The following is a 15,086-nucleotide window of genomic DNA, read 5'->3' on the forward strand; positions in this document are numbered from 1 at the left end:
TTATCCATCCTAAGTGTTAGCTCGTTGTTCATTGCCTCACTTTTGATGAGTGATTACTATTCAATAAATATACAATAATATTGTAAATTAGAGATAATCTTTTTTTTTTTTTTTTTTTTTTTTTTGTTTTTTTTTTTTTTTTGTAATGGCCCGATTGAGAATAATACATCAAGGTGTTCCGTAGATGTTTTTTTTGGGTTATTTATGCAATAATACTACACCCACAACTTTTTTATACAATCGTTCTCCTTGCCAAACTTATGTAGTCAAGAGAATGGGATGAAAGTTTATTTAAATTTAAAATCACCCAATCGTCTTTGTCATATAAATTTGTGAGAAAAATTTTCAAAAAGTTATAAGTGGTAGTATTATTCTAATTTAGAGCTAACAGTGGGCATGTTGACCTACGGCACAGCACGAAAAAACACGACACGATTGAGGCACGACACGAAAAAAAGCATGACAGGACACAACACGAAAATAAGCGTCGGAGCCTAAAAAAAGCACGTGGACCAGCACAACACAAAATAATAATATAAAATTATAGGAATTTAGAAATTATGAAATGAAGATATATAATAATTCTTAATTCTAATTTCTAAGTTTGAATTTGTAATTATAATTAACTTATAAGTAATAAAAAATATTGAAATTCAATTAATATTATCCTTATTTTATTATATTTCATAGTGATTATATATTTAATTTATAATAATACAAAATGTCATAAATAAATAATAAATATTTTCTTAATAAATCAAAATTATATAATTTATAAATATTAAAAATTAAAAATATTTTTACAAAGCATGTGGGCCGGCTATGGCATGACCTAAAGCACAACACGATGATAGTGAGTGTGTGCCATGGGCTTTCAACATTTGATGTGGTCGGCACGGCACAAAGGGCATAATTCTTGTGGGCCTTGGCACGGTATGACCCACGACACGATAGACCTTGAATTTTTAGGTATAGCACGACATAACCCGCTACCATCGCTATTCTAATTCATGATGATGAATTAAAATAACCGAAAATGAATATAAATTTGTAGTTTTATATTCGATTGTTTTTTAAAGTTTAATGCAATTTCTTCTAACGAGGTTTCATTCGATATCTCTCTCCCATAACTGAAATAACATAATTTATATAACGATAATTTATTACCTATCTGAATAATAATATAGTAATAATCATTCATTATAATCATCACTGTTGTGTTTCTATTTGAGATTTACTAAATATCCACTAGATATCTAAATAATAATTCAGTAAAATATCTATCTTGTTACGAAAAGTTTTCGGAACACTGGAGATACCCAATGACCTTCGGCAGGCATTGGGCAAGGTATGTGCATGATTACATGAAAACTAGCCAGAAAAGGATTTGAAAATCATAACGAAGAACAAACAAGGTTGTTTTAAAGTGGTTTAGCAAGTTAAATTAAGCCTTCACGTCACTATTATATTAATTGTTTATATTTGTTAAATGCATAATGATACAAAGGAAACGCATAAAAAAACGAGTTAAACTCTCTCTAGTGAGTTTCTTGTTCTGGTGTGATAATCGATCTCCTAAAATGGAGGTTGTTCTCCTTTTATTAACACCGTTTGATAGTGGTTGAGAGTGGTTGTTACGGGATGAATTGCACGCCTAATCTCTCGTAATTCGATCGAGTCATGCCCACCCATGCTTAAGTCTGAGCACCCATACTTAAGATGATAATCTTGATAGTAAAGTATCTACTGTAGAGTGACATATATGGGCAAATTTGAACCGTTGATCCTAACATGGTATAGAAGACATGTGGCATGAACGATGGTCGAAAAGTCTACTCAACAATCAAAATAATGATTTATCACTACAGTTTACCTTAGAGTTTTATATCTATGATAGATTTTTATCATCTAATTACATATATATTATTCTTAATTTATCAATTAAACACCAAATTTCAAGAAATAGATTAAGTAGATATTATCTTCTAATACTTTAACGACGATAGTTATTATTCCAATGAATTCTCAACCTCATTAAGACATATATGTAAGTACAATATTATATTTATCATACTATTATGATATAAATAACCTTTTAATATTATTATTGGCAATTTGAATGTCCTAATATCCTCACTAGAATTTTTGTGCTTCTGTATATGCCACCGACGATTGCGCAGAATTAAAGTAGAAGTTACTTGATATACCTTAAACAAAGTGCATTTATTTTAATAACATGAACATGTAAAATTTTCATAAACAATCTTTATTCTCATATATTTCGTATTGAAATTGCATTCCTTTCGAAGTTGTATTTATGGTTTATAATCACCATTTATTCTCACATCTTAAAACACACGGAACTAGAAATCTATAACCGTAATACCTCATAGTTGAATTTGCCCACGTTTTCCTTGAGAAAACAGTCCAAGATAAGTACTAAAATAAAGTAAATTAACTGAAAAAATGTATTGAGTACTAGTCTGTTAGCAGCCTGTGCTCGTGTAAAGTTCAAAAGTATAAATATACAACAAATATCATATGGAGTCGAGACGATATGGATACGAGAGTGATCACTGGTACTAATGCTTGGGAATTGTTCGAAACAAGGCAGTTGATTGTTGAGCTTCACAAGCAGATTAATTATTTGATTGCATATCGTTATAAATGTAATTGATCTTTTGTAAGATGCACTATTAAATGTTTGATTTGCTTTCCAGATAAACACCGACGGGAAAAGTTTATTATATTATTTTTCCAACGTATGCATATGCATATATTTTTAGCTGGTCCTCAAAAATATGAATTATAATTTATAATTATTGGGTTATTGTAATCATTAAAAACCGCCTAAAAAAATATGAAACACATCAATCGCACATGACTATATGATTGCCTCATGTTCTGCACGTATGAATCAAAGGGTTTACAAAGTAAATCTTGCATAAGAATCAGAATTATTTACGTTGATGAAGGGAACTCAGCCCACCCCTGTCGATCGGACATAACGCAATGACGAAATGTACGTGATCGTTCGTCCTAACAGTGCACGAATAATATTTGATGACAAGAAACTCATTGTCTTAAGATACTTAAGGACGGGAAAAGGAAACCCAAATAAAGACGAGTAATCTGTTTATGATTAATCATTTTACTAAAAACTTTCCTGTTAATTAATAACTATCTTTATTCACCAAGAATTTTTCACCATTGAATCAGGAAATTTAAATCGCGACCTCAGATGATTTCAGCTAAGGAATTAATGAAGTGGTATATCCAAAAGTCAACGAGTGTTAAGCTAGTATATCTTTAGAATACGGAAGGAAGAGTACTCTGGAAGAAAAAGTTTCGCCTAACCGTTGAAGCGTTTGGGTGGTTGAAACTTTTTACTCTTTTTGGCTTTTAAAATCTCTTCCTCACCACTTTATCGAGTACCCATGTTCCTTCTCTGTTTAGATGTTAGCAAGTCAGCTTAGAGTCATTATTATGCTTAAGTATAAGCTAATAGTACTGATTGTTAGATAACATATCAACCTGTACATATGTAAACGTGGAGATCGTTTTCTTGATAATCATGGCATCGTGTATCCATCAGAATCGTTACCACCACACGCCTAAATCACACTTAACTCTTTATCAACATGAAACAATTACTAGAACGTGCACACGAATCTATGACTTTGTTTATACAACGAATCTATTACCGTGTTTAAGTCTATGTTCCATATACTCTAATGGTTCAGTACCATGAAAAAAATTTTAAAATGTGCCGGCGTTCCACATTTAATGTTATGATTTGTAGGTCCGATCGACATCTTCCCACCGCCGAAGTTGACCCAACAATACTTGTATTATCAACAAGTATAAAACAACAAGTTATCCATCAAATGTTAATTTTTATCAGTGTAAATTAAACTACAAGAGGATGAAATGATAAATTAAAACAGTAAAATAAATGTCATTATATTCTATAATCATTCTCATTTCCCCCTCCTGCCGCCGTTGGCATCTCCGCGAATTTCGCTGACTTTTCACAGCCAAACACCACCCATTCGGCAACCCTTCCACTCTCTCCCTACCCTTTCAAGCACTTGCCAGCCAACAACGCACCCCAACTATCGAATTTGCGCCTCCCCGCTCATCCAGCCCTCAATGGAGGCACGTCGCCGACACACACACCCCACCCCCACCCCCACCCACAAATACACCCACCCCCCCCACAGCCGACGAACGCAAAGACACAACCATTTGACACCTGCCTCGCCGTGACTGTGTCACGCGCCCTACACTCCTCGCATCGCCGCTCCGGTCGACTCCCTTGAAGTTTGATTTGGTTGGTTGTTTTGAGTTGAGATTGGAGATTGGATTTTGATTTGTAGTTGAGATTGGAGGTTGATTGATGTTTATTTTGGAGTGTTTGATTTGTTTTTAAGACAACCCACAGTCACCACTTGCTGTCGGCGACCTCTACCCTCACCCTTCCACAACCACAATCACCATTACTACCTGCCCTTAGTTGTTTCATAAAACGCCCCAACCAGCACACACACTGAACCCAACCATCTCCCCTCACCGCGCACGCAATGTGCATCGTCCCTGCATGTAGTGCACACAATCCCTGTGCATTGTGCATGTGGGTCGGGTGTGATTCGGCCGGATCGCACTTGGTCAGGTTTGGCCGGAATCGCACCTAGCCAGCCAGCCGAATAAGATCTGGGATTTGGATTCAAAGAGGAAAGGGTATTTACGCCTTTACAGTTATTGTACCATATCAGATAACAGATTTTACTATCAAATCTTTAACAGCAAGTGGGTAATTGTCATACATATATTAACAATGGGTGGTAAATATGAAGCTTTTCGGATAGTAAATTGTGTTAGGGAAAACTTCGTCCTATTTTTGTATTATAGTATTATATTACGTTCTTAATTTTACTATATTTCATCAAGTTTGACAAACGAATAAAATAATATGATTGTAGTAATAAAGAATTTCACATTTAATTGTAATGTTTTCTCAACACTAATTATTGGTACCTTTACTTTGAATGGTTGCCTATAAACAGTGAAGGAAAGAACACTAATGCAAAGCACTTTTGAAGCTTGATTGTTTTTGTTAAACAAACCTAGCAAACAATCAAATATTCTTCAGTTTATACTGCTGGAGTATTTTCCATCTGAATCTCAATGCAATGATTACAAAAACCTCAATTAATTACGTCCCTCGGATTCCTATCGTCTCCGGAAGAACTGTTCGGAAGAACAAATTCGTAAATTTTGTTGGTATACGACTAAAATATTCTAGTTCTCTGAAATTATATTTTTGTCACAAGTTTTATATTAATCAATTCAATGCTTTTAACATTTTGAGAATTACACTTCTAGTTAATTTCTTTGCTTATATTCAATATTTAATTCTCAGGTGAATATCATCTTGATTTAATAGTACGCTATGGAGCAATTCCAGTCATTCTTCCGCGAGTATCAGCAATTGACAAGTTTTTAGACAGCTTTGAGCCAATACATGGAGTTCTATGTGAAGGAGAAGACATTGACCCATCTCTGCATGGCAATGAAACTTCCCTTTCAGCAGAAGAACTAGAAGAAACAAAAAAGATGCATGCTAGTGATACAGCCATTGACAATGAGAAAGACTTGATTGAACTGAAACTAGTGAACTTTGCCTTGAAACAGGCATACCATATTTGGGAATATGCAGGGGCTCACAGGTTCTAAATTTTGCATGTGGAGGTAGGTATTCTTTACCAAGACATAGGGATTGAACTTTCAAAGAAATGCCCTAATGATCAACGAGTGAATCACATGAACTATGAGAATTATGATGGGCATCGACATTTGATAAAGGTGGTAGAAAATAGCCTTTTGCAGTGGTGGTTTAAGGATTCTTTTGAGAAGGGAAATTTGGAGATTTTTGTGAACAGTTATCACCATCAAGGAGTTCAACATTTGGCTCAACGATTTGTTCCGATGTGTTAGGTTTAGAGTAAAAGCAGAAAAAAAAAAACGATGAAGAGAAGAGGAGTATTCTGAATATCTTTCAGTTCGATATTTCACTTGATGAATACAAGTTACAGTGAAGCTTTTATAAGCTATAGTATTGAGCTGAAAAGTAACCAACATCTAACGGCAGTAACAACTGCTTAACAAACTTAACAGAGTCTTAAACAAACTCTTAACAGACTCTTAACAAACAGAGTCTTACTAATATGTTCCCTCAAACTAAACTGGGAAAGATTGTTACATTTGTACTTGCTGACATCTTCCCTCAAAATGAAATGGGAATTGTTGCACATCTTCCACTTTTACTATCATCTTCCCACAAACTAAGCAGGAGTTCTTGTAAGCTTAATTTCATCATAGGTAACTAATTGTCAACAACATTAACCTGAACACTACATCAGCAGCAACTGATCTAAAGCTGAAACTTATGCATTTGCAAACATGAACAGTTTGGATAAATGATTGTCAACAACATTAAATTGAACACTACACCACCAGCAACTTATCTCAAGTGAAACTTACATCAACTGAACACTATAGCATTTGCAAACATGAACAGCAACCTGATTACCATCAACCGAAAACTATAGCAGTAGCAACTGATCTCAAGTGAACTGACATCAAATAACCACTACACCAGTAGCAACTGATCTCAAGCAGTGACTGATTTTCAATCAACCTGATCAAACTGTCATCAGGCAATTAAGCAACCCTTTTAACACACAAAGTGACATGATCACACCAATACATTTAGTGAGCCGAAGTTACAGATTTGAACATTGTAGTATACATCCAGTACTGAATATGAATATGATTATCACTTCTATTTATCTTTAGTTGACTCAGGAAGAGATTCAACTGCACCACCAGCAGTTGTAACTTGTAGTTTGTTTCTAAGAAATTTGATGAGATCCTGACCTGCAACTTAATGAAACACACTACAATCTAGATACAGATCCAATCCCAACACAGTAAACACAAGAAATCTCTATATTAATGGCAGCAAACAGTACATCCGAAATATGACATCCAGACTCTGTTCAATCAACAATCAACAATTGAGAATGCAGCAAATAAAGCTAAGAACAAAAGATAAACAAAATGATAAGACTGAACTTCGAGGGTCAGTCACCTCCCTTCCCAATCCTTAACAACTTTCTCAATACTTCCCTTTTTCCCTCTCCTCCTTTTATTCTCAATACTCCTAACAGAATTTCTCTCTCTCCAATCTCCACATGCTACCTGCCCCCTCATAACAAATTCTTCTAACCTCCTAACTGTCAATTATTCCCTTGCTTCTTACTCCACTTCTTCCTACAGTAAACATTTCCCTTTGGTTGCTCATCAAAATTCAAACCTTGAAGTAGAGAGGGATTTAATGAATATATCAGCTGTTTGATGTTAGTAGGTACATATTGAACTTTCACATCATTGGCAGCAACTTGTCTTCTTATATAGTGTGCATCAAGTTCAATATGTTTGGTCCTAGCATGAAAAATTGGATTTGATGCAAGAGAGCCAGTACTCTGAATATCGCACCAAAGAATTGGCATTTGCACCAGATGGTTTAATTGAAGGGTTCTATGATCCTGAATTTTATAATCCTGAAAAAGACAAGTTCTTAGTTGGTCTACAATTTCATCTTGAGAGAATGAGGCTCCAAAACTCTCAAGAATTTGATTATCCTGGATGCCCAACTGTTTATGAGGTGATATAATATTTTTTTATATGTTATATATGATTGTATATCTCTTGTTCACGATAACCATTATGTTGTTAAAATGAATTATTGTTTTCACTTAAATGTTTGAATTGAAACTGTAGGAATTTGTGAAGGCAGTGATGGCTTATCAAAAGGAGGCTGATACCTTATCATTTGTGCCAAAACCTTATTAAGGTCCGCGCGTCTCATAAAACATAGATGCCAACTGTAAATTAAATTATCATAATGCGATTAACATATTCCCATATGAGAAAATCTAAACTACCACTGTGGTACCACCTCAGGAATCTGAGGTGCTGGTGGTACCACAAGTCACTTATTATTTGACACTTGTTAATTTTCTTTAAATCAAATAATAAAAGTAAAGATCTAATTGTAATTCAACATAAATATAAGAATCAAATTTAATCATAGGACCAACTGCAATAGGCCAAAGTAACGGCTACAATTGTATTTCGGAAAATAGCGAGCTGGGGGCGGTGCAGCAGCAGAGGTGCCGGTGGTGGCAGTGACAGTCGTGGCTACGAACAGCTACATGGCAGTAGGGTGGCTGTGGCTAAATTTTAGTTAAAATTGGAATACTGATTTTTAATAAACATAACAAATATTAACATATGAATGGCTTGTAGTACCACCTTAGACACCATAGTGGTAATCTGGAATTTTCCATTGATTAATGTCAATTTCTTACTTTGCAGTGGCAATATATAGAATGTCAAGTTTACAGCAAGATATGAGGTCGATGCAATATGTGTGCTGCTAACCTGCACTTGGACATTCACCTTATACTTGTCAATTCCCATTTGGAGAACTTTGGTTACAATTATATTTCTATATGCTGCTTTTCAGGAATTTGGTACTTGATCGATATTTACATAAACCTTGAGCGTTACTCCTAATCTTTGTTTGCTTATTTGTACTATTCTATGTCAATATTCCTTCTCAGTTTCAGGAAAGTGTAATGGTAACCAGACTTATATGTATAATAAATTACGGTGATGTTCACCACCTTTTTATTCGGGGGAAGTTATTAAAAAGACATTTGAAGTTTACATTTAATTAAAAGGCTATCAAGTTTTGAAATGTTAACTAAATAGCCATATTATTGATTAAGGGTAATTAGTGCTTAATTAGGATTAATGTAATCTTTTCAAAATTATCTATATTTCCACAAATCCGAAATTGTTGCAAATAAACCCAAAAACCTTCTTCTTCCTCCCGCCATTAACGCATCTCTACCTGCATCTTCTTCTCTTCTTNAAAAAAAAAAAAAAAAACTCTTATTTGGTAAAAAAGATAAAAAAAAAAAAAATGTTTTTCTTTTTTAATTTTGTATACATTTTCTCTCTCTTAAACAAACTTCATGAAACTTAAATCTCAATTTCTCTCTCGCACATTATTTTTTCATCTGATTTACATAATATTCTACTACATCTCTTTAAATAGTTCTGTTATGCCTGAAAAAGTAGCGTTGACACAAAACCTAGTTAGCATAAAAAGTCAGGGCTTAGGTAGGCCCACAGTTATTCAGAGGCAGCCACGTCGCATAATGACATGAGCGGCATGCTTCTGTCAGTACAGTGGGTGCACGTCAGACTAGCTAGGAGCTAGAGTGATTCCACGTGTCCAATCCCTGCACCAAATCGCGTAAATCGCTCTAAAAGGTGGGCAATAGAACATAAGGAAGGATTTGCACGAATAATCCCACCAACTCACAGATTTAGTAATCATAACCTTAACTCATCCCACTATAAATTGAGAGCTCCTCTCTCATTTAGGGGATTAGCGAATCTCTCTAAAGAAATAACACACACTCTCTCTCCCTCTTGTGTAATCATTTACTCGCTGAATGCAACCTAACCACTATTATTAATACAAAAAACCAGTGGACGTAAGATTCGAATCTCTCTAAAGAAATAACACACACTTTCTCTCCCTCTTGTGTAATCATTTACTCGCTGAATGCGACCTAACCACTATTATTAATACAAAAAACCAGTGGACGTAAGATTTGCTTCCCTGAGCATCCGAACCACTTTAAACATTGTTCTCCATTGCTTTTACTCTCACTCTCTCAACCACGTGTGTTATCTGAGTCAGCTCAGCGTTTCACACGTGTATTTAGTTGGTGTCAAAATCACGTATCAACAAGTTCAAATCAATATCTATTCTGATCGTGTTTTTGCTATCAAAGGTGATTTCAAATTATATATTTAAAATTTTTAAAACATTGTTTTCAAATAAATATGTTGAACGCATTTTTATTTTCGTACTTCAAAAATATTGTTCTCTTACAAATATGCATAACTTACTGTGTTTTGTTTGATTTAGAATACACATTGTAAATTCATACTAGTTCTAAAAGGAAAATCACAATTAAATAATTAACTATATTTAGTTAATTTTAAATAATCTTATCAATGCGACTATTATTAATTTATCTAACTAGAATCATAATTGGGTTGGATTATATGCTCTGAAATAATATATTTTACTTCCATTTTTAAGCATATATATTAAAAAAATATAATTATTAGATATTAAAATTATTTTTACCATCAATTAAGTATTGTTATACTTATCTATGCTAAAATGATTATAATATAACACCACCCAAATTTATCATATGACTTTTTTTAACTCTTAACCCCTTAAAATCTGCAATGGCATCCATATGTCATTCTAAACTAGGAAATGTCCAATCAATCTCTCTTGGTTCCGCATGAGTAACACTTGTTCCATGTCTCAACCCTACAGAAGACACCTCTCACAACCCTAAATTTGTTGGCAGACTCACATGATGTACACGAATACTTGTTACTTCATCACCTTCGTCTCTATCAATCAATAAATTCTGCTCCAAATATTGTTTGCCTAAAATAAGCTAGCTCTATTACTTCTCTAGATTAAGATAGTAATTACGCAAGCATCTCAACTATGAAGAGGGTCTGTTATGATTTTGTTTTGGTGGTGGCAGTGTTGGTGGTTGTTTTGATGGTTTCAAAGGAAGCGAGTGTGGCGGAGGCAGCATGCAATCCCGCGGATTTGATGCCGTGCTTGGCTGCTGTGACATCGCCGGCGAAGCCGACTGATTTGTGCTGCAGCAAATTGCAGAGTCAGAAGCAGTGCCTTTGTGGATACCTGAAGGACCCAAGCTACCGCCATTTAATTGATTCTCGCGTAGCTCAAAAGTTTTCTAGTGTGTGTGGTGTTACCATCCCTAAGTGTTAGCTCGTTGTTCATTGCCTCACTTTGATGAGTGTGTTACTATTCAAATAAATATAATAATAATATTTTAAATTAGAGAATAATCTTTTTTTTTTTTAATTTTTTTTAATTTTTTTTATGCCCGATTAGAGAATAATCATCAAGGTGTTCCGTAGATGTTTTTTTTGGGTTAATTTATGCAATAATACTACACCCATAACTTTTTTATACAAATTTTCTCTTGCAAACTTATGTAGTCAAAGATAATGGGATGAAAGTTTATTTTAAATTTAAAATCACCCAATCGTCTTTTGTCATATAAATTTGTGAGAAAAAATTTATAAAAAAAGTTATAAGTGTAGTATTATTCTAATTTAGAGCCAACAATGGGCAGTGCTGGCCCACGGCATAGCACGAAAAAAACACGACACGATGAGGCATGACACGAAAAAAAGCACGACAGGACACAACACGAAAATAAGCGTACCGTGAGCCTTAAAAAAAGCACGTGGACCAGCACAACACAAAATAAATAAAATAAAATTATAGGAATTTAGAAATTAATGAAAATGAAGATATATAATAATTCTTAATTCTAATTTCTAAGTTTGAATTTGTAATTTATAATTATAACTTATAAGTAATAAAAAATATTGAAATTCAATTAATATTATCTCATTATTTTATTATATTTCATAGTGATTATATATTATTTAATTAATATAAATACAAAATGTCATAAATATAATATATAAAATATTTTTATAATAAATCAAAATTACTATAATTTATAAATATTAAAAATTAAATATTTTTACAAAGCATGTGGGTCGGCTCATGGCATGACCTAAAGCACAACACGATATATAGTGAGTTGTGCCATGGGCCTTCAAATTTGATGGGTCGGCACGGCACAACAGGGCATAAATTCTTGTGGGCCTTGGCACGGTATGACCCACGACACGATAGACCTTGAATTTTTAGGTATAGCACGACATAACCCGCTACCATCGCTATTCTAATTCATGATGATGAATTAAAATAAACCGAAAAATGAATCTAAATTTGTAGTTTTAATATTCGTTTGTTTTTTAAAGTTTAATGCAATTTCTTCTACGAGGTTTCATTCGATATCTCTCTCCCATAACTGAAATAACATAATTTATATAACGATAATTTATTACCTATCTGAAATAATAATATATAATAATTCATTCCTTATAATCATCACTGTTCGTGTTTCTATTTGAGATTTTACTAAATATCCACTAGATATCTAAAATAATAATTCAGTAAAATATCTATCTTGTTACGAAAAGTTTTCGGAACAACTGGAGATACCCAATCGACTTCGGCGGCATTGGGCAAGGTATGTGCATGATTACATGAATAACTAGCAAGAAACGGATTTGAAAATCTATAACGGAAGAACAAACAAGGTTTTTAAAGTGGTTTAGCAAGTTAATTTTTTTTAATTAAAATAATATTTACAGGAAGCTAGAATTGTGACACAATCTTGAGAAAGTTGGCTACTTTGAAAAAGAAAGTGTGAAAGTCATATCCCTTGTACAAATTTCAAAGTCAGCTGACTTTCTCCCCCAAAAAGCAAAAGCAAAATTATTCTTTCTTTCATATTTCATATGATTTCTAATTAAATTTCCATGATTGAGTTTGCATTTACTCCAGAATTTTCTTTTACATATTTTGGCTTCATTTTCACTTGATGTGTGAATGGTGATTTGTTTCATGATATAAGATTTTTGGATTTACTTACTAATACTTCACTGGGATCATCAAAATAAATATTAAAGAATGAGAAATCTGTCTTCTTTTCAGAAGTATGATGTATATAATTAATTAGTTGGAAAATATTTGTTTTATTTTAAGTGTTAAGATTAGGTTTCTTTCTTTCTTTGCTCATCTCCTTTGACTAAACATTGTCATATACAACATTCTATTGTAGATTAAATCACTAATCCATTTTCATCTCAGTTCCTCCACTGATATAATTTAGCCTTTTAAATATTTTCATGGAATTACTTCACATTCTTTTATTCTTTTGGTTAATATATATAAGGATGTAACAAGAAAACCTCATCTTGACATTGTTTATGTTGAGACTAAAATTAAATAGAAATTTTAGAAAAAAAGTTTAAGTTTCCATATCGTTCTTATTTTATATTACACCAAGAACTCAGTCATTCCCATAAATAAATATTACACCGTCTCTTTTGTTATAAGATCTTGTATATAACATTCAAACATGGAGTTGGATCTCTTTAAAACATGAGGGTTCATGTTCAATTAATATTGAGTCTGCTGGAACCATTTCCTTTTCCGGCCACTACTCCTTTTCCGGCCACTACCAAAGTTCTTCTTGGAACCCAGTTCATTAGGGCATGCATAACTTTGACTGTTTGATGGAAGAGAGCAGCATATCTGCACTTTTCGTCTTCAGATTAATTAACCATACTGTGGAAACAAGTTTAAAGTTCAAATCTAACTTAAATATAGTCTTAATTTCAAGTTTTCCCAAAGATCAATTCAGCAAATAATAAAATCATTATTTAGGGCAAGAAAGGGAAGAGAAAAATGAAAAGATAGAAAGCTAGGGTAAGAAATTAAAGACTTTACTATAAGTAAGATCGATCTTAGTTAAATATAATTAAAGATTCTTGTGGGGATTATAGGTTTGAATAGCATACACAAACAGGAGTATTAACAACTGTGAATTGAAATTACGGCCGTTCATATATACAACATTAAGGTCCCTGTCACTCAACACTACTTCATGCCAGATAAAATTCCTCTACATAATACCGGAACTCCACTCCACTGCATTATTTCAGAATCAGATCCACCACATTAACTTAAGATAAGGAATATTAAACTCAAATTAATATTAAATTAAAACAACAAAAGCACCATTTATGGCTAATATAACCAAACTTAACTTGAAGATCAATCCATCTTTACATTCATTCAGAACCGCGCCGCCAGATCAAGAATACAATCTCTCCAACTGAATAAACAGGTTATTTGGATTTAACCTTTTTGAAAACATTAATTTTACTCTCCTCCAAAGACAAGGTATTGCGTATTTCAAATTTCTGTACTGAAAAATAAACATATTGGAAGCTAGGGCATGCAATTAATGAAGAGAAGAGGGTTATTAAGCAAATCAGAAGCTTTCATATGTACAAGAGATCAATATTGGACTCGGTTAGTACTGTTTACAGACATGGCTTGAGCTAAATTAATATAGAATTTATTAAGTAGAAGACCAAGATTCAGTTATTATCAGTTTGAGAGACTCCTGACAGGATGATGGCTACTACCTTTTCCCACACAAAACGAATAAAAACTGTGTTTGTGCTCAATTTGCAAGACACCAAAGCTTCGACAGTAACAACTCCTGACTACTACTGAAAGTTCAAAAATAAACAATTAATTTACAAATATATACTGAAAGCAAGAACCTACCTATATAGGATGCTAATACCTTCTAAATTTGCAAAGATTTTCATAATTATTATTTTTACTATAAACTCTTGCTTAAAAATGCGGTGGCAGCACTCTCACTGACAGAACTTACTGTAAATTCATGCAAAAAAATAAAATAAAAATAAATATAGAAAGAGAGAAAGAGATGGAGACGGTGATGGGGTGACAGATAGAGGGTGAGCACGCAGAGCTTCAAGCATGAACCAAACATGCAAGAAAGTACCATGTGTGCTCACTCTCTTCTGTCACCTCCACTTACCCTTCGACTTAATTTAACCCATGAAGCCCCCAGGTGGCTCTCTTTTTGATTGCTAATTGTTGCTCTATTGGAATGGAACATTGGTTTGTTGTGTGAAGAAGTTGGAGGCCTGTTGGGGTTTATATAGCACGAGAAAGAGGACAGCTGCATCACGTATGGAATAAATGTGGGTTTATCTCTTATTGGTCACTCACCCTTATTTTAAAAAAGTAAACCACCATTACCTAGTTTAAAGAAAAAACAAGTATAAAGACCTTATCTTTTCATTTTCATCACTTAATTCCAATACAATTTCTAGCCATATTCATTTATTCAATTACTGTTACCAATGCGTCTTGTTATTCTAAATTTCTAACCCTTCCAATCCTCATG

The 15,086-nt window shown here is 33.5% G+C and overlaps 1 pseudogene; it reads left to right on the plus strand.

Moving 5' to 3' along the window:
• The first annotated feature begins 5,192 nt into the window (after nt 1-5,192).
• On the plus strand, nt 5,193-7,917 carry LOC116142468 (annotated as a pseudogene).
• Nucleotides 7,918-15,086: the final 7,169 nt, after the last annotated feature.

Source organism: Pistacia vera, unplaced genomic scaffold (genome assembly GCF_008641045.1).
Source record: "Pistacia vera cultivar Batoury unplaced genomic scaffold, PisVer_v2 Contig41, whole genome shotgun sequence".
NCBI classification, from domain to species: Eukaryota; Viridiplantae; Streptophyta; class Magnoliopsida; order Sapindales; family Anacardiaceae; genus Pistacia; species Pistacia vera.